At 32.4% G+C, this 18,121-nt stretch overlaps 1 pseudogene; it reads left to right on the forward strand.

The window, feature by feature from the left end:
- Nucleotides 1-689: 689 nt before the first annotated feature.
- LOC149570094 (agamous-like MADS-box protein AGL66) lies at nucleotides 690-2,498 on the forward strand (annotated as a pseudogene).
- Nucleotides 2,499-18,121: the final 15,623 nt, after the last annotated feature.

An 18,121-nucleotide genomic window follows, 5' to 3' on the forward strand; every position in this document is an offset into this window, starting at 1 on the left:
CACCACTTCACCATGAGTTTTTATTTCCACAATGCTACCATTGAAATACTCCTTTTCTACTCCAGGTAGATGTCGTCCTACAGGCCGCAGGGCATGGCCCGTCCCCAAATTCTAGTAGCTCTTTGAGCTCCTCATAGATAAGCAGGCAACCAATGCATTAGGGACAAAAAATGGACAAATCTATATATTTTTGCATCTTAATTATATGAAATTTTTATTATAAATAAAATGCTTCTTACCAGTAGCAGAGTTTTAACCATGCTATCCACAAGATCTCAGCATTTTCAGTTCCAATTTATTTGCAGTTTCCATCATATGTTTTCATTCAGTATCCAATTTTTAACAAGTTAAACCTATCATTTTCTTTAAAATCTATAACTTACTTTTCCTAATTAGCAATTATATTTTATTCTTAACATATCATTACATTAAATTGAATGTTTTATTGAAACATTTGGTAATTATTTATTGAAATAATTGATAATTATTTTTTAATATATGATTGAATATTTTTTTAATATATTTAATTTTCTTTGTATTTTTAAATATTATTTTCATCTTACTAATGCGTTTTTATTGTTTTAAATGAATAATGCAGATAATTATAAGTTTTGTTTTACTTTTATATAGGTATTCTCCCTTTCCTCTCAAATAAATCTTATTATTATATATATTACATATTGTTTGTGATGGGAAGAGTTAAGCTTCAGATCAAGAAAATAGAAAGCAATACAAATAGACAAGTTACCTATTCCAAGAGGCGAAATGGACTTATGAAGAAGGCCTATGAACTCTCTATTCCATGTGATATTGATATTGCATTTATTATGTTTTCACCTTCTAGAAGACTCAGTCATTATTCTGGAAAGAAAAGGTAAGCTCTATTAGAACCACTGAATAACTTGTGTTTTTAATGTCTATGTTGCTTCTATAGATAGTTTTATTTACTAAAGAGATTTATTTCATATGTTGTATATTTAAGGAACACTTCAAATATGGTGAATATACTTTGGATTATGTATAGTATTTCATATGAAATAAATGCCTAGTATTAGGGGAATTCTCAATTAAAGTTCATTCTATTTTATTTTATACTACAATATTAAATTTTCATTTTCTTTTTAGATTGACAGAAAATGGTATAGTTCGTAATGTTGATCTACTAGAACATGAGAGAGGAAGGTATGGACTTTTTGCAATATCTTAAAAAGATAAAAATGAAATTCATAATATTTACTTTTACATTTCAATTTATTTTTTTACATATAATATGCTCACTTCAATTCCAATATTCTTGTATCAAATTACTCATTTAATAAGATAGATCTTTTACAAAGAATAAATATAAAATTTCATTAATCTTAGTTATAAGTTGTTTATGAACAAGATTGCTCCATTATTGCACTTATATGAAAGTTTGATTAGACAATTTGTATACAAATGTATTGCAATTCACAGTAATATTATACCCACTTTCTTTTAGCTTTTTCACCTACATACCTCTAATAAGAATAAGTTTTGAATAAAATTATGTTCATGTTTAGTTTGGTTTTATAACTAATATTTTTGTCATATTTGTTCTCTATTTGGTATAAATTCTTTGAAATATGACAAATATACAGGCTTCAAAATCAAGAAGTAAGTCTCAATCTACAATTTTTAGTTTAATTTTTCTTCTTTCTAGTGTAATTTATTTTTGTGAATAATTTGTTAATGTAGAAACCAAATCTCAGAATTAGACATAAATAAATGTTATTTTATGATATGTCTTAGTAGCTTTTAAATGAAATATTGAAGAAATTGAAGAGCGACAATGATCATGCCAACCATTTATCAAGGTCTTTTTTAAATTTATCTATTATTTTTGTACATGTAGTAAAACCCTTTTTACTAAGTAATATCTTACTAATGAGTGTTTCTACATTCTATCCATGACTATGCATTATCATCAACAGCTTAGGAAACATTCCAAATGTTGAGGTATGCTTGATTTCACCATGATAAAGAAAAATGATCTCTATTTTTTAAAGTTATGATCCAATTTTGATGTATAATTATTATGACAAATTTATAGGAGATTCAAAGAGAAATTAATACATGGAAATTGTAGCTACTGAATGCAGAATCAACACTAAGGTAGAGTCTCTTACTTAATTTGAAGTAATATTTTTTTCATTAAATTATAGTACATTGTAATTCAGTACAGGATGCAGAGTATTATGAGAGAGTTCTTGAAGAATCCTTAATTAAAGTTCAACTTAAAAGGGTAAAGAACTCCACTTCTATTTCATTAAATGTCTTTTTGTAAACATATCTTAAAAATTTTAATATTAAAAAACCAGTATAACAATTGGTTTTGATAATTATATCATTTTCAAATTCTAAGAAAATTATAATTTTCTTCAAAACAATTTTGAAATATATTACAGAATTTTCTTGAACAATCTGGCATAGTCTCATATGGCCAAGCTAACATCCATGGTCAATCAAATATGTAGGTATGTTCCATTTGTGAGAAATCAAAATTTTGTTTTTTTTAAATAATATTTTCCATATATCAGTGAAGATAAATTTTCGTATAGAGATAACTTATTGAATGCCAAAACTTTTCTCTTTATTTTTTTCTCAAAATGTACATGGCCAATCAAAATATACAGATATGTTTCATTTGAGCAATGCCCAAAAATTATCTTTTGTCATATCTAATGAATGGAATAGACTGGCTAAACTTTAAAAATGTTTCATACTAATGTGCATTAGAAATGGATACATTAAACGATGATAAATTATTTTGTTAACTATAAATTTTAATTTTAATTTTATTGATATCTGCAGCCACCAAATAATTCAAGTGAGATTCAAATGTTAAGCCAAATATCACAAAGAGACCAAAACTCTGTAGATCTTGTCAATACTGATGGCATCTTCAGCATCAAGTATGTTTTTAAAACTTGTGTTATTCATGGCAGTGATAAATGTTTACAAATATTTTGACATTGAATAAGTGTTTGGCTTCTTGAAATGAAGGGACAATGGGGGAGAATGCATGGCTACAACAATTTATCCATCCCTTCAACAAGGAAGTGGAAGTATGCAACTTGGAAATCATGCAAGTGAATCCAATATATCATATTTGAGTTATTATAATCTCCCTGTTGAAGACAATAATAGTGATGAGCATGTTCAGCATGATATGGTGGGCAATGATTATGGCTCTACAATGATATTCCCATCCCAATGGCAATCAACATATGGTGGACTTGATGACACCTTCATCAATGATGTAATGTATTGATATGCATGATTATAATGTTTTTTCTAACACTTTTGAAAACTATATTAGATTTATTTTTCCAGAAAGGATCTTAAAAATATTTCAAACAACTGTAATTAGTTTCAAACATATCTTTTTCATTGCAATTTTTTGTTTCAATTATTAGTTCATGTGCCAATTTTTACATTTTGACATTTCAAACTATTAATGAAATTGCAATATTAAATTCTATTACACAAAGTTACAATAGTTAATACTTATTTCTTATAATTTAGAAAAGAAACTTTTTCTAATTTTTGATTCCTTCCAACAGACAAAGAATTTTTTTTTTTTGAAAAAATACCAATTTTTTAAACAACATTTGAAGCCTCTGAGTTTCCTATTCTTCTTGACATACAGATTCACCAAAACAAACTAAATTCATATGTATATCCATTAATGATGCAGTTTGGTGGTCTATTTTTTATATTATTCTTTAAAGTTGTTTATGTTGTTATTTTTCTTCCATTAATTTCAGAGTAGGGCTAATTTGTTTACACCCAGAGAATCCAAAATGTTCATTTTAAATTTACTGTTCCATTGTAGTTAGGGTTTCTTAAAACTAAGATAGTGCAAATGTTAATTCTGATGTCTAAAACAAAGCACTTTGCCTAACATATGTGAAGGAACTAATTCCATATTATTTTTTCTAATACTTCTTCTACTAAGATTTGTAATGCTAGAATTCACCTACACTTCATCATTATATTGTCACTTTCATTTTCTATATATTTTTATTTCAACGAGTGTCTATGGAATACTACAATACTATCCCACACATTGCATTTATCTAGCAGCATTTGAACTCTTCCTAAAATAATTAAGGTGGCTCCTTACAAGTCTAAAAATAAATAGAATCAGATAGTGTTCAATGAACCCATGTTGAAAGTAGCTATAAAGTTTAAGCAAAAGACTTGGGACCTTCAACTCTCGCAAACAAGGAGAAACACTCTATTCTCATATTTGCAAGACGTGCAACTCCAAGCCAAGCCTGTACTATCGAATTTAGGATTTGATGTCCCAATTTTCTTTCTCTTATGCATTCTATTTGTTCTTAGATTCCTTTCATGAACTATATAACTCAATGAAATTGGAAGAACTTAATTCTACAATACATGATCATGAAAGCTACATAATGAAACATTCTTTCGTTCTTTCACTACTACTACAACATATAAGGAGATGGATTCACACAATATTTTCAACCAATGATATAAAAAATGGTGTCTTTTATTTAAACTTAAAGATTCATACCATGCAAGAATAATTACATATGGAGTGGAAATCTCATCACTCAACTCATACAATACATTGAAGGAACAAAGGTAAGAAATGGAGAACTCTCCAACAACAACACTTGATCACAACAATCATGAACTCCTTTCCTCACAAGGTTCCAATAGGAAGTTCAAAGCCTCCCAAGCTACCCAACATGGACCCACAAAACCTGCAAATAAGATTTGAACATACCATGGAGAGCTCACCTCCCAACCTAGGCTTCAAAGACACCACCCACTGAGATAGGATAACCAATGCCAAATGGGTCACAACCACAATCAAACCACAAATGCAAGAACATCACAAGAACTCCAAATCCAAGGATTCATAATGGGTTTGACTTAAGAACCCATGACAAGGGTGAAGGTGGAGTAACCGAGAAGGAGATTTCAATGCCAATACACACAATTGTCATGGCTTCACAAGGCTCGTAGCAATCACATTTCTTCCGTAGACATTCTCCTTATCACCCCCAAATGACATCAAGTCATGGAGAAGAAAAGGCCCATACACCTTGCTTATTTTTCCTCTTATCCATGAGAAGAGAACCTGCACTTTCATGGAGGTCACAACTAACCCTTTCACCCCAAGGCCACTTCTTCCCTCCCAAGGGTGAGTAATGCCTTGACACCCATGAACAATCCCTCAAATAAAATGCAAGAAAAACAAGATTGAAATTTTCATTTCCCAACCCATACAATACATGTAAAATGACAGAAATACATGAACACTTGATCTTCAACATGCTATTCTATTATAAAAATGAAGAGCATCCTTGGCAAGAACCACCAACCTTACTCAAAATGTGATGGAATGGAAATTTCAAAAGAGCCCTATCCTTTTTTATCGAATATTCAAACCCTAGTGTCTCTAAATATAGAGAGTTGGTGAACAACCACTAAGTTATTCAAGGCCCTCTAAAAAGGCCTCCAAATCCCACCCACCTACTAGCAATCACTTCTTGATTTGACCCTAAGTTCTTGGGCATCATAAGTGTCTCCTACCATTAATGCAAGTTTGGGAAAGTATGTGGATAAGGGTAAGGACATAAGAATTCTCCATTTTTTCAACTTTCAGAAAATGAGTCTTTTGGAGGGTCCCTAAAGTCGCTTGGGCCTTTTAGTGGTACTTAAATCCCACTAAATTAAGCTCCTATGATCACTTTTTGGCTTCTAAAAGTGAATTAAATTTTCTAATTAAAATTCTTCTTTTTTGGGACTTCACATGATACATCTAAACAAATGTGATTAACTTAAGCTCCTAATTAAGTTTAGTTTTAGTCTAAGGGTCTCATTGCCAAACCCTAATTGACATGTCATTCACACATATACATGGCATGCTTCAATTGAAACCAAAAAATTATATTACACCTTACAATTGACATGTAACTAATTACATAATGAATTAACCTAATACATACATTCAAATTACGATTACAAATTAAATTATGTAACAATGAGGTTTAAATCTCTTCAATGGGTTCAACCTTGGTTTCACAATTTGTACATAGGTTTAGTTTTTAGTTCTCCGATCAATACCATGGTTGATTCCCTATTAATTCCCTACACACTCAATTTGAATATTAGTAGTTTGAGAAAATCACACACACACACACACACACACACACACACACACACACACACATAAAACTTGCATAATCAAATTTAACTCAAAACATTCCTAAATTTCATTTCAATAACTTTACCATTTTCTACACATTGATTAGATATAACAAATTTACATAATCAAAACACTACGACATCTTCATCAATTCAATTTAAATTACCAAAATAAACCATCATAATGCATGCATGTATATAAAATATCATCAAGCATCATAAGTAAAATATGTTGAAGTAATCACCATATGACATCTATAATATAGATCAATGTCTAGCTAGTTGAACAATGTCGCAAAATCTTGAGCCAAAATGCACCAAAAATAATTGTGTCAACTGAGCTATGATGGGTTGAGGTAAGGCCTCATAGGATTAAAATGGATTTCCTTGAAGATCAAGTTCTTGATGATCACAAGAAGATTTATTTTCTTCCAATGTAACAAATTTCAAATTTCCTCCTTGTAAAAGTGACTTATGTCACTTATTGTAATTAAAGTCAACTTTAGGTCTTAATCGTTGTAAAAGTTAGGTAAATCCTAACTCATTTTCAAAAGGGAGGTTACTTCAAGTTATTCCAAGTAGGCACTTAGGTAGTTATTCCATGAAGATGTCTCAAATAACTCCTAGCTAGTTAGTCTAAGTGATTGCTTGAGTATTTTTCCTAGGTACTTACTCTGAGTAGTTATCCTAAGTAGGTATGATAAGTGGTTACAAGTTGGTTATCAAGAAAAGCTTATAAAAGCCAAGGATTTGGAAATGAAAAGGGGGGAAGAGCTTTTCCAAAGGAAGAACTTTGGAGAAATATTTAGAGAAAATTTCAATACATAATGATTTCATATTATGTAAAGGTTTTGGGTTGATACTTTCTCGAAAATAATAAAGAATGCATTTGTTCGTGTGTACAAATGTCTCTCTAATTTATGCTTGCTAATTTATCATATGTTAAATTAGTAGCTCCTTTATGCATTTGTATGGATTATGTACAATCCATGCAAAGAAAAATGTTCATCTCTTGGTATCTTGATGTGAATGCACTAGAATAGTTATCTTTTCATATGTTAGGGTCTACTACTATCCACTCTTTTTCGTTGTTGCATTTTATGCTCAAAACCCCTTTACAAATTGTTGTCTTTTAGGAATCTCATTTGGTGTTTGTATGTATATTCTTTGAGTTTTTGTTGTTCATCTTATTTAGGTTCATGTTCTATCCCTTTATACTTTCAAGTGAAAAGTACACCAAAATAAAAATACACCCATCATATGAGCGAGATGCCCCTCTCAAATGCAGAGGAAGATTGCAATTTGATAGTGATTAGCTGCAATCTCTCCAACTATTGGCATAATTGTTACTGTTCATAGAGAAAATAGGGTCAATTTTGAAGATAAAATCATAACCACAAAAAAACAAAAAGATCTCCTTTCCCCAGACCTTTTGAGCTCTAATACCAGATGATGTAGCCAAAATTCTTCAAATAATTAACTAAAATATAAGAGAGAAAGAATAGAAAAATAAATTTTATAATTACCTCTAGTGAAAAGGAAGAATTGTAGCCTACTTAGTCGCAACCCTAATCAACCCCATAAATCCATCAAGACATCTTAGTAGGAGAACCCTATCATTGACTGTCCTTGTACCCCTCAACTTTTTCATTATGTTATTCCGTGTGTCAATTCAAAAGCAATTTGTGCTTCTCTTGATGAATTGTAAGCTACATTCAACAAACATATAGAGTCCCCTCCTCCAAAGAGGGACCTCTATCAAATTGATTCCCTACATGGTCCTAATGAGGCTAATTCAGGATTCATCCAACATATGCCTAAGCTCAACAAAAAACCCAAAACACCCAAAAAAACATTCTGGAGAAAATTAAGAAAATCTTAAGCCACAAGTTCATGAACCAATCTATGATTCCTCTAATGTTGCCTCCCACTGATGTTCTTGCTTCTCTCTCTTAGTCAACCTCTTTGAAAGCAAGAACATCAGGGGGAGGCAACATCAAGCCAACTAAGATCTCAAGAAAGAAACTCCTTAAATGCTCCACAATCTTCCAAGCTCCTATGGATATTGAAAATTATACGTTTCCCAATTACTGCCAAACTCATATTGTGGAATGTCAAAGGACTTGAGCCTCCTAGCCAAAAGTATGTTATGAAGAGGTTTTTGAGAAACCATAATGGTGTTGATTTTCTCTTCCTGCAAAAAATCAAAGAAATTGATTTTCAACTTCATATATCTCTCAAATGTATTTTGGAGGATGCAAAGTCTTCTTCACAAACCATTAAAAAGGCAAGGGAGGGGTTGTTGAGATAATGGGTGTTGCACACATTGCATAGTATTGTTATATTTTATTATATAAAGTTGCACCTAGGACTACCTAGATGGGCATGCAACATGTAAAGATTTCCATGGGATATACTTGATGATGTAATTATTTAACATTGAGGAAAAGAATTAAATGTTCAATATTAAATGTGGGATCAATGGGTTAGACAACACATAGTTCATGTAATACTACTTGGTGGTTTTGTGGGAATTTCTACTATATAAGAAGCCACAAAGGTAGTTGTAGAGACAAGACAAAAAGGTAAAAGGAAAAAAGGAAAGTCAAGCAAGACAAGGCTTGACAGGTTAGCCAAGGGAGCATTTGTGAAGGTTGAAAGCATGGCATTAGATGTGTGGATTCATAATTGTTCACATAGATTTTTTTGTTGTGGCTATGGCTTTGAAGGCTTCCATGGTTGTATTGCAATGGTGATTTTTTGAATAATACATGGTGATAAATGCTTTTGGAGGCTAGGTTTTCTCCCTCAATGAGGTTTTCCCAAGTTATATCTTGTGTCACATTTTTTGTGGGTATGTTTTCTAGTCTCTTTCACATGGATTTTAATTACATATTTATTTAAAATCTATTATGTGTTATTTGAAAGCAATTATATTTTTGGTTGCAAGTTACCTTGCAAGGACTACCATTCTAATTGGACACAAGTCGCACAAATGCATCTATTATTAGGGATCCTCTCCTTGCAACATAATTTTGTGGGTTATCTTGAACCTAGATGGTAAAGACAAAAGAGTTTGATTTTCCTGTGCTCCCAAGGACCACAATGATAGAAGCACCCTTTGGAATTGGATGTGTCAACTAAAAGACATTTCTTGGGAGTTTATTGGGGATTCTAGTATGGTATAAAGACAACAAGACAAGTTAGGATGTTCCAAATTTGATTTGAAATAGGAAGAAAAGTTTTTTTGGACTAAGATGGGTGGTAAGTATAGTCTCTTTGACCCTTTGACCAATAACAAGAATGGACATAAAGGCATTTAGCACATGTGCTCTAAATTCCAAAAGGGTGGGAGGAGGATATATTTTAGATTAGATAGATTCTATGCATGTAGGAATACTTTCAGCTTTAGAAAGAATGAAGAAGGTGATTGTGTACAAGTCTTCCCTTACACTCTCTTGAAGAAGGTGATTGTGTGCAAGTCTTCCCTTACACTCTCTTTGATCACCATCACATAGTAGCATCAATCTTTTTGTTTAATCAGAACCAAGTCATCCCTCACAAATTTGATAGCTTTTCCCTTAATACTTCTCTCCTTAAAGATGAAGATACTAGGACTATTGTCTTGGTAATCAGATGGTATAACCATAATATTGTCAAACACGGGTGATATCCAGAGATGGGAGACTGTAACTGAAAGCTAGAAAAGGCTCTTCTAAATTATGGGGAAGAAGAAAGCTAAAGACTCTAGATTCAAAGAATGTACCACTCACAAATCTCTAATTGAAGCTAAAAAAATTACTCAGGTTAGGAAAAACCACATAACCATGATACTCTAGACACTCTGACCATTTCCATAGATTCATTAAGAAAGATAACACATTCTAATATTTAGGGAGCTAAAACGAGGACTAGAATTAATTTATTAGAACATGGTGATAAGGGGACAAGATAATATTTCTAGCTATTTAATTTGAAAGAAGCCACAGACAAGATAGACCATATTTGTGAGGATGGTAAGGATATCTATGATGAAGGAGATATTCTTAAAGCTTTTGCCAACTATTACTCTAACCTTTTCACCATAGAAGAGGTGGATAATTCTATGAATAGCAAGTGGGATAGAATCAAAAGTCTTATCCTGATGCAGAATGCACAGCAAAAGGGTAAATAAAGTCCAGTCAAATATATTCAAACACTGCATAATTACCAAGACAATATGACTGTGCCTGACGGCCAGCGAGAACAATAATTCCCAAACATATCATATTTCATTAATTCAACTTGCTGTTACATCTTGGTTCTCCTCTATTGAGACACCATCCACTATCCTCTTCTATTATACCATTACTCCTATCTCCCCTTGTCCCTTATCGAATTTCCTTACATTATTTATAGCTTTGCAAAAATTGAATAACTAACTCCACTAATTACTAACTTCCCACTACCGGAAACATTCCTTTTCTAAACACATTAACTAAACTATAAAGTTATTAGGGTTTATTCAAACCTTTCTAAATATCAATGATACTTAGACCACTTAGACTTACATTCAAATTTTCATAAAATCAATTTATCGTGCACTCCATAGATCTTAACTTTGATCTTAGTGCTCCTACACCATACTCCCCGACTTTGAAATTGTTCCAAGTCCTCTTAGAAAGCTTTTTCAAACAAACTTTACCAAATGTAGTTCCATGTCTTCTCATATCTTTGACACATTTGTACTCAGCTCCTTGATGCTCCATCCTTGCTTGTTTTCATGAATATCTTGTGACTATACTTTCTTCCTTGCCATGCTTCTCCATGCTTGATTGCTGTCCACATTGATTATCCATGTTTTCATACACCTTTTGGAAGTTTGTGCCCTGTACTCTCCTTCTACACCTTCATTTCTTCTTCTTGTGCTTTGGAGTTAGTGACCAAATTAGTATAAAGAAAAGGACATAACATAGCCTTGCCATTTTTGGGCTTTCACACAACCTTGTCAACTTTATCATGCCATAAATTTGTACCACAGTTGGATATACCTACAACACAAACAAACTTAGTAACAAAAAACATAGTAATATCTTCATACTAGTACATGCTGCCCCTATACACATGCTTGGACTGATTTCCTCATGACTCTTCATCCTTATGTTGTCCTCATATTCTGATACTTCATGTTTATACACCTCTGCCCCTGTCAGTAACTTATCATCATCATTTAGCCATGCTCCTTGTCTGTTCACCTTCCTCTTGGTGACTACCTTACCATTCTCCCCAAAATTTAATGGACATAGAATTGTACCAACTAGTATCATATTTTCAGCATCAAAATTTACTTCTTCCTCTTTGTCTTCCTCAGAAACTGTATTCTTTACTACTGTCTTGCATCTTAGAACCTCTTTATTATGAGATGCACTCCTCTCCATATAACCTATCTACTGCAATCTTTCTTCTTGTCCCTTAGATGGACCACATACCTTTGTATCAGCATTCTCAATGTCTTCATGCTCCAAAGTACCATCACTCTTCCTCAACATTTTCTCTTCACCTTCATGTTCCTTACACCTTAGGAACTCTCTTCTTCCCATCAACCATGTCCTTGACATTCCCCATGTAGCCTTATCATCTTGCAGTGAACTCATCACAAACTTCTTTCCATCCTTGTTAATAACATATTCATTTTTCCAACCACAATGTATGGCTTTGACATAAACTTTCCATGTCCTACCCAAAATCATATGACAATCATCCAAAGGTACAATATCACATAATATTTTATCAACATATGGACCAATACTGAAAGAAATATATTATTTTTCTTTGACATCAACCCATTGATCATTATTCATTCCATACATTCTATAAGGTGTAGTATGTGTTATCTTCTCAATATTCAACTTAGAAATCATATCATCTGAAACAAGATTAGTGAGAGTACCACTAGAAACAACAACCCTGCATACCTTACCCCTACATTTGCATTGTGTCTTGAATATGGATGACATCTGAATGTACCTTGTACCATCACTATCTGCCATGATGACCTACTACCAACCTTCTTCAAATAGCATCCTCAAAAAACACCTTCAATCCAAGATATATCTGACTTGGAATCACCACTTGTAACACTCTTGGAGGATGATTCAACTCAAAGCATCAACAGAGGACTCCTAGTCTTCAAAATCTCAGATCTTCACCCCAAACCAGATCTTTTATTGTGCTCTTATACCAATCTGATGCAGAGCATCATACAAATCAACTAATTAGTGAGATACATGCTAATCCCTTTCAAATATATTAAATAAACTCCATAATTAGAGGCATCTTACAAGGTAAAACAAAACATTTTCCAACATAAAAATTTCAACCTTTCTCCATTCACATATCTTGATTTCTATATCTGATTCCATTATTCATAACTTTAGTTCTAAATATCTTCTTGAAAAAAAATTCAGTATAGTTGTTTCAAATTAGAAATAATAAAAAATATCCAAATATGAGCCAAAATTAATAAATTTATTGAAGTTTATAGTCTATATACTTAGACCCATTTTCTCTGTCATAAACTAGAAATAAAACTAGTAATCCTTCCTAGGGAATCAAATAACTTTCTCTAGATGATTCAAAATTACATCAAATCAATTTCCAATCAACCTTATATGAGTCTAGTTTCATAATATATAAGCCATTAATTCTTACAATTCATAAATCATTCTACAAGGACCAATTGTGTCTTGTAACTTCAGTGGAGATCTATAAAAACCACTCTTCATCAAAATGAACATAACTTACACAAATTAGAATGAAAATAACTCAAACCAATTGTAAATCAAACTTTATTCACATATATTTCTAATGAATATAAATAAATTTTCTAATTCATTCAAATGTGACCATTCCAAACATTTCAATTTGACTATAGTTGGGCATCCTCAAATCTGTAATTTACAAGCTTTTCTAAAACCTGCATAACTTCTTCATTTCTAAATGAAATAAATCCAAACCAAAGCCAAAAGAAATTTTATTCACTTCTATATCTCAATATACAATATTTTCATGGTTTCCAAGCTGTTCATGGCCGTATAATACCTAGAACCAACACTAAAATTAAAAAACCAATCAAAATAACAACAGAAGATATTACCAATTGTGTTTCAAAATGTATCTCTTCCTTTCATTTATTCTTTGGTTCAACCAAAAATCTATTTTTACATATTTTTTGGTTGGTTATAACTTCCAAACCACCCTTTAAACCAACCCATTACATTCTTTTAAACCTTTTGCATTTTTGAAAACATTTTATGCACTTTATGCATTTTTACATTTCAACTTTCATACAAACCCAATCTTGACCACCATTATGACTCAAATGACTTTAGATGGATTTAAATAGATCCATTCACCTATGAAATAAATATTTTGACATTATTTGTCATATTAAGACCTCCTCTTTACAGCTTTGACAATTTATTACAAATGGCTTCTCTAGCCTGTATATCTTGACTCAAAAGACTCAAATATATAATAAATGGATCACATTATTTAAACATATTACTTAATGACTATAAACCTATTTGTTCTCTTGAAATTTAGGTGCCTCTACACCATACTCCCAACCTTGAAAAGTGTCCAAGTCCCTTGGAAACATGGAATCAATAACCTGCAAGAAAAAAAAAAAAAGATCAAAATCCTCATCTTCACCTTCATTTGCCTTGGCCTCTTCATGCCTTTATCACCATCATCATTTCTCTTAAGGACATAGGATTGTCCCTAAAATCATCTTTTCAAATACTCCTATCACTGGAGCATTAATGGCTACAACTCCACGGTGCCTTATTAGTCAAAGATCCATCTTTATCATTGTTGCTTCAAACTCACCACAAACAACTCTCCCCTATGCCTCACCTAGGATTCCTCCTCTTTTCCTCTCTCCCTGGTCTCTTGGAAATCAACTAGATCAATCCTTGGCCCTTGACCATTCATCTTACCCAATAGTAGATCCTGGAAGATGCTTCTCTCTTCACATTGCACCTTCTACCCAGATTTATCTCCATTGGAGAATGGTTATGATAGACCTTCTCTTGTCTACCCATCATTCCAACCTTCATATGCAGCAAGATGGATAAGCACCTACAACCAAAAAACTCATAAAAAAAATACCAAATCTCCAAGGTCCTAGCGTGGATTGCCTCTATCAGCGCTCTATCCACACACTCAAGATCTTCAAGCTCTGATACCAATCTGACGCGGAGTGCATAGTAGAAGGGTAAATAAAGCCCAGTCAAATATATTCAAACACTACATAATTACCAAGACAATATGACTATGCCTGATAGCTAGTGGGAACATCAATTCCCAAACATATCATATTTCATTAATTCAACTTTCTGTTACATCTTGGATCTCCTCTATCGAGACACCATCCACTATCCTCTTCTATTCTACCATTACTCCTATCTCCCCTTGTCCCTTATCGGATTGCCTTAAATTATTTATAGCATTGCAAAAACCGAATAACTAACTCCACTAATTACTAACTTCCCACAATCGAAAACATTCCTGTTCTAAATGCATTAACTAAACTATAAAGTTATCATGGTTTATTCAAACCTTTCTAAATATTGATGATACTTAGACCACTTAGACTTACATTCAAATTTTCATAACATCAATTTCTTGTGCACTCCATAGTTCTTGACTTTGATCTTGGTGCTCCTGCACTATATCCCTAAGAAAATTAATGAAGAAGACAAATATATGCTTGAACAACTGATATTGAAAGAGGAAATTATTAATGCAATCATGAAGATGAGTGATGAGAAGGTACCTAGGCTTGATGGGTTTCTAAACCGTTTCTACAAGACTAATATTGAGTGGATTTGGTAAGATCTATTGATACTTTATGAGGAAGTCATAGATAATGGATCCCTAGGCTTTGCAATTAACTTGAAACTTATCCAACTAATTTCAAAAGATGGTGATAAAGCCTTAATCAAGAATTGGAGGCATGTTATCCTTCTTAATGTGTCATAAGATTCTACAAAAGCTCTTTCTCCAAGATTGGAAAACATCATTCCCAAGGCAATCAACTCCACACAAACTATCTTTATTAAAGGAAGATACATTTTAGATAATTTAATTACTTGTTGGGAGGCCATGGAATGGGCTAGAAGTTTGGGACAACACGTATGTATGTTTCTAGTAGATTATTAAAAAGAATATAACAAAATTGAATGGAAATACATCATGATTATGTTAGTAGGGCTTGGCTTTCCTATTTTTTAACAAAATGATATGTTTCTCATAATCAATGCTATAACCGCAATGAAGATAAATGCTACTAGATCCAACTCCTTTGGCCTCTCTAGATTTATCAGACAAGGGTTCCCATTAGCCTTGTTATAGTCTATTAAAGTAACAAATTACCTATTATATATGTTGAGAGATAATTCTTTATATCAAAGGGATTGTGCTTCCCAACCAAGAGGATATAACTAGTATCGAATTTGCAAATGATAAAACCTTTCTTATATGGTTATCAGAAGAAAAAAAATATTGAAAATCTTGTTGCCAAGATACATACCTTTTGTTCCACTTCTGGTAGTAAAGTCTCATTAACCAAGTCTATCATGATAGTTTAGGAGGGTAGTCCCCAAATTTGGTATGAAAAATTGGGTATTTCTTGGGAATCCCTAAGTACTAGGTAAGATACCTTGGTATCTCATTCTTGGTTCATCCTAATCAATGTAGGAATTGGTCAAGACAAAGATTGATAAGAAACAATACTAATGGAACAATGGGTACTTATGTTTAGTGGGGAGATTGTAGGTATGCCAAAAATTCTTATCATACTATACATTATTCTTTTTCTTGGCTATTCAACCAAGCCCATATTAACTATGTTCAAAAAGCTATAAGAAATTTTTTGTGGTCTAATGGAAAATGAAAGAAGAGGTATGGTGTTAGAAGGGACGAGCATGTTAGAAGAAAAGAGTTGGGGTGTCTTAAGAATTGGGGTGTCTTAAGAAATGGGTTGCTAAGGCCACCCAAGGAAAAGAACCATGTATAATTCTAATCAAGAATAAAATATCAAGGTGGGCTTCTATTGATGCTAAATCTTGGAATGTTTTACACATTTCAAGCTATTTGGAAGTGGTGGGAGAAAGTAAGAAATCTAATATTTGGGAATGATTTGGTTTATCATCATCATCACAAGAAGTGATTTCAATGTATAATGTACCTCTCTCACACAAAAGGATCTTTTCCATCCTAAAAGAGGTATGTGGTACTCTCAATCTCTTGAGGTTGATGATAACCTCTCCCTACTAAGATAGCCATATGGGCCTCGCTTGTGCTCGACCAAGGCCAAAAATGTATATAACCTTCTCTTGGATTCCTCTATCATTCTTGAACATTGTAATTCCAAATGGTCTTGTTACCTTGACCATCAAAATTGGATTAGAATCCTTGGTAACCTCTGACACTTACCCATCAAGCCCAAAACTCAATGTTTAATGTGGCATATGCTCTTGCACAGGCTTCCCTTCTTTAATTTGAGGGTGAACCCTCTACCCAATTAGTTTGTCAACTCCTTGAATCTATTCTCCATGTTTTCTTTTATTGCCCCTTTGCGAAGGCGGTTTGGAAGTCCTTAACGTCTATGTGGGCAATTTGATTTCTATTTTTCAACTGATATCTAGTTTTATTCCTAGGATTGATAAAAATATTGTAATATTTTATACTCTATTTTTGCTCCTCTTATGCTTTGGCACATCTATAAGATTAGGAATGATGATATTTTTTAGGGTAGTCATAGAATTTTTATCTAGTCTTTGTGGAGACTCATTCATTTAACATATCTATGCATGTGATTATGACTCTATAAGTGAAAGATCATCCATTGGCTAAAGTCATCAAAAAATACACATCCAACCTTAGGAAAGAAGGCATCCCCTTTGAATTTACAATCAAAGAAAAGGTTGTGTTTGATTTTAACTATACCTCAAAGTAGTTCCTAGATAAAATTACGATGAAGAAGATGGTACGAGGTGCATCTACCAATATAATACCATATCCTTGAATCCTCAACAAATCTCATCAACAATTGGCAACACTTATAATGCCTACCCCTAGTTGACTTTTCATGTTTGATTGTCAGATTATTTTAAGCCAGATTTATGATTTTTTTTATGATTAGTGGTACTTGGTTATTATATTTGATTAAATGTATTTCATATTCAATTGATATATGTGTTGAGTTACTTAGTTATTTCATGTGGTCATGATTATTTTGATGATGATACATGTATGTTCATATAGTGATTTCAGTTATTTCATGATTTTAGTTAGAGGAATAATTTATATGCATTTTTATAGATACTTGCCCCATATTTGCATGTGTATGATGTACTTGTATCTTTTACTTTATGTGTGACATTTATGATGTGGTTGAGGGAGGGAGTCATAGTCACCTACTAGTCAGGATCTACGCAATGCACCACCTCCTGCCATTGTCTATTTGGTTTAGACTATATGTGTATGTACATGCTCAAAGTTTATGCAGATTGCAAGCACCAGGTATCAACTTCCCTAAATTGATAGGAAAGCATACTGTATTGCAGTATCTTAATGGTAAAAGAGGGGAGATAATTAGTCCAAATCATAACCCTAAGCCAATTGTTCTAGAAAGTAGGATAAGTATCTGAGTTGTTTACCTTTTGGAGTTTGTTTAGTGACATGAATTCATGATTATGACCCTGGAGTTTGATTATGTTCTTTGTCTTCAGTTGAGTTGTCATATTTAGTCTTGTGAGTGTGTTATGATTTTTAGTTATAATCAAATCAAATTAAAAGATAATTTAATAGAAATTTTATAAGGAAAAATCAATATTTAATTATATTTAATTAATTAAGAAATTAA

Source organism: Cupressus sempervirens, chromosome 3 (assembly GCF_028749045.1).
Source record: "Cupressus sempervirens isolate cs-2001-9-10 chromosome 3, ASM2874904v1, whole genome shotgun sequence".
NCBI lineage: Eukaryota > Viridiplantae > Streptophyta > Pinopsida > Cupressales > Cupressaceae > Cupressus > Cupressus sempervirens.